Source organism: Stylophora pistillata, chromosome 9 (assembly GCF_964205215.1).
Source record: "Stylophora pistillata chromosome 9, jaStyPist1.2, whole genome shotgun sequence".
Taxonomy (NCBI): Eukaryota; Metazoa; Cnidaria; class Anthozoa; order Scleractinia; family Pocilloporidae; genus Stylophora; species Stylophora pistillata.
This window is the reverse complement of record NC_142527.1, coordinates 11,696,403-11,700,542: the sequence shown is the minus strand read 5'-3', so window position 1 is coordinate 11,700,542 and position 4,140 is coordinate 11,696,403. Positions and strand designations below refer to the sequence as shown.

The 4,140-nt window shown below is 34.4% G+C and overlaps 1 long non-coding RNA gene across 1 annotated transcript; it reads left to right on the top strand.

The window, feature by feature from the left end:
- Nucleotides 1–1,343: 1,343 nt before the first annotated feature.
- On the top strand, nucleotides 1,344–2,461 carry LOC111328152 (uncharacterized). The gene is made up of 2 exons (XR_015991899.1): nucleotides 1,344–1,631; nucleotides 2,232–2,461. It is a non-coding gene; the product is annotated as an uncharacterized LOC111328152 (long non-coding RNA).
- The last annotated feature ends 1,679 nt before the right edge of the window (nucleotides 2,462–4,140 follow it).

Below are 4,140 nucleotides of genomic sequence, written 5' to 3'. Positions count from 1 at the left end.
TTATTGTTATCATCAGTATTGAAACAATCATTTATTAAACCTTTCATGAAACAACCCTGAGTGCATGTGTAAAATACAGGCTACACCTGTTGATTGGAGCTTAATACAACCAATGCTTTTTTAACTTGTATATTATTTTAACAACAGGTTTTATTTTTCTTTTTATTTAATCTTTGTTTTTTTCACGGTTTTGGAACTGAGCTTTTCGACTCCCAATGCTTGGGAGCAGCTTAGAAGCTTTATTCATTGGAGTCTGAGGCTCGAACGGATGAACATATATATGACATATATGCATAAAACAGGCGTTTAATGCCATTACGAAATTATCGTGCAGAACGGATGCATAAGTCAGTGGATACAGATTTCTAATTGCTTCATATCAACTGATACGTGGCATTTCTGATGCGTTTTACAGACGTGTGGAAAGAAGAGCCTGTGGGGAGCTTTAATGACTAAAAATATTGCCCTGGTCTTTCTGCTACACTTAGTTTATTTGATAAAAATGAACCCACCCACCTATCCCTGCCCCAGCCTGTGCTCCAGTGCAGAATTGCTACCAGTAATCTTTAAATTTGGGAAGGTATGTCAGCAACCATGTTTAACCAAATACAATTTTTTTTTACCTTTTATTTTAATATCCACGTACTGTATACACGTCATTAAAGAAAATCAATTTCACTAATTTTCGTTTAGGTTGGTAATTAAAAAGCAAATAGGTAATATCAGGGAGAAAATGCTAATAGGAGTGTGTGAGAGTTGTTTTAACTTAAAAACTCTGAGTGACAGTGAAAAGCTACTCTGCAATGTAAATCAAACTAATAGTAATCAATAACATGTGCAGTTCCAGCTGTAAACAGTATTTTAGAGATCAAAACATTGGTCAGAGCGGGATGATGCGAGAGAACAGCACGTTGTCAATTATGGGTAAACAAGTTTCAGATTTTTCATCCATTACTTATCATTATAAAGGTAAGCGTTTCAAGTAACTTTCTTTTTATCAAAGGATGCAAAAATAAGCGTGGCATAGTTACCTTATAAATAATCAATATCGTTTGCTATGAACGATTAAAATTGTTGTAAAGTTGTAAAATCTAATCATTTTTTTAAAGTTTAGATCATAATAACTCCGCACTGTGTAATTTCAAAATTTCGCTAATGCCTCTGTGATACTAGTTATTATGTTTTGTTACGATTTATGTATAATAGCCGTTTAGACATAGTGTGTCAATGTCTATTATTTTTTCAAATAAAAGGTTTAAGGTCAATTTCTTTTCCATGAACAATTATAATTCTTTATTTCCGACCAGTAATTTTTTTCTTCTTTTTCTCAGAGATGGCCATTTGGTATCCAACAGAATGTTAAAAGTGTACTTTTATTTCATGTTTATAATTAATGGTAATTTCAGCCTATAAAAGACCACAAACAAGTGGCCCGGACGATTTTACTTTAGCACCCAAGACAAGCTCTCGTTTACCAGAAAGTGCCCAGCCCTAAAATGGCAGTCAAACTGTTTACTTGTCTGATCGGTTTACTCTCACTCCTGGTGTTATTTTCACCCGAGTCTGATGCCTTTGCAAACGGAGGAGTCAGCGGTGGAAAAAGAGCCTTCGAGGTGATGAGTGATTTTCAGGTGAGTACCTCCATACGCTGTGAGTTTTTGTTTTCCATTGATTCACCTTTTATACTCATGATGATTTGTTCTTTTGGATGAAATATGGCATAATTGGGTACGTGCCGGATAAAATGTTTTTCAGCATAAACATCACTAGGTCAAAAGTCCTTGAAAGGCTGAGAAAACTATTGGATAAATGAAAGTTTTGTTTTTCTCTTGTTTAGATTTCTTTCGAAACTTGAAACTTAAGCTACCTTAAGTTCCATTTGGTTTCACCCAACATGATAATTTTGACGTCACTCTCATTACCATTTACGGTTTTTAATGTTTGTTTGTAGCAAGTTCGTACCATGAAGATTCCAAAACGTTTAAGTTAGAAAAATCCTCACGTGTGAGTTATCTGAACTTTGATCTATGAAAATGGGAAAGCACTAATTTTTGGATGGTTAATACAAAAATAAAATGATATTAATACTAAATTAATAAAAAATGATTCGTCAACGGCAGGTTGTCGACATATTGTTTTGAATCAATATCTATAATTTTAGAATCCTTAAACAATTTGTTTTTGTATATTGTATTTCTGTTTAGTTTCTTTATTTCTCTCTCTTTTCATAGGACGCTGATGACAATGTTATCATGAAACGTCGACTGTGTGACGTGGCAAGACGCGCGGGATGCTGAAATGTTATACCAAATGTTGATGGAAAGAAACAACAATCTTAATAATTAATAACGTTGTATAATGTTACATAAATTTGTCTCTTAAACAAGGTAACGTCTCTCCTTTGAGGAGTAAAAAAAGGTGAATGTGAGCAAAAGTAAAAAAATAAAAACTTAATAGTACAGTCCCGTTCTTTCATTTCTCTACAACATAATGTGAAGATAACGTGAAAAATAAAAGAAAATTGAACTAAAATGCCCTATGTACAGCAAACTACTAAGTTCACAATGAAGACGTAGTGAAATGGTTTTGCATCAAAGAAACGAATGATAACTTCATGAATCATCTAAGTTTACTCGCCTGTTTGACCAAGCTTTCACGAAAGACCATAATTTAAATAATGCCCGACCTTTACTTGCTGAAAACATGGTTATTTTCTCCTGAATAAAGAATATGTTTTTTAATTGCTGAGGTAGGGTCCCATGTCATGATATCTTACTTTGATTTGAAAACAAGACAAGCATCGTTAGAAAAAGAATGAGATATGAGCTTGAGAAAAATTATCGTCACATAAATCAATGGAAAAACCTCAGGAAGCCCCAAATAACAGAGTTCAGTTTCATTTAGAAATATGTCGATTAGCAAAGCTTGAACCAGCTCATAAAGCGCCGTCTGCATAAAATGGATAATTTTCTTAAAATCTTCATCCTTTCCTTTTCTTTTCTTTTCTTGATTCATCCTTTTCTGGATGAAAAGGTAAAACTTTACATCCAGAACCTTCTTTGTCTGGAACGAAATCTCTTGTAGGACTTCTTTGATCTTGGAAGGTACAACATCAGGAAATCTATTTTATTCCAAGGATAGGATAAGGATGATTTATTTTTTCAGTTACACGGGTAGTGGTCGCCCAGATCTCCCGAGCCAGGGGCTCCTGATTAAAGTGACTGGCCTATTTACAAATATGTATATAGAAAGATTACCTAACAAATCTAAAGTCTAAATAGTGACTAATCTATAAGTCAATCGAAGTAAGCTATTTATATATATGGATGTATATAAAAAAAAAGCTTCGGAGCAAATCTAAAACTAAAAAGTACATGAATAGTTGTGGTGAGTTGATGTTATAGGCTGTTTTTGAATTTGCAGCCGGTGAATGTAAGGTTCTGTAAGTGCCATCGGAAACAAGCTAAGTTCGGAGTGGTTTTAACAGTAGGTGGCAGTTGCTTCCAGATCCGAGAAATAACAAAAGAATATGAATTATGAAGAAATCTGCTGTTGTATGAGTTTTGGACTTCGTTAAGTCCTCTATTTCTAAGACTGTAAGGGCTGATTCGTGATTTAAATAGGTTGGCTAGTTAACTTGGGCCTTTCTCCTTGTAGCATTTATAAAAAATTATTAGTGACTGTTCTATGCGTCTATGTCTCAGAGTGTTCAAATCTGCTGTTCTGAGGACTCATTCGTAGTTGGTGCTTTTTCAAAAGTTCATTAATGTTCGAAGACCGTAGTAGTTTGCATCTATTTATTTCTTATTCAAAGTTTTACCTATATCGATAAGTAGGGGATTATAATACTCAAAGTGTGATAAAACAAAAACTCTTTTAGAGAACTAGCAGGGTAATGGGAGGCACCAGGCGCTTAAGGTGACGGAGTGCGGCTATCTTAGTAAATACTTTCTTTAGTATCTCATTTACATGTTCCTTAAAAGGTGTACTCAGAGGATCATTAGGTGCTCTTTGATGTCGATAGAAGAGCCGTTAAGTTTAAAGTCATAATGGTAGGTACATTTCCCAAGTACTATCGCTTGTGTCTTGTCTCCGTCGCTCTGAAGAGAGTTATGGTTAAGCCAACATGATATTCTTTCC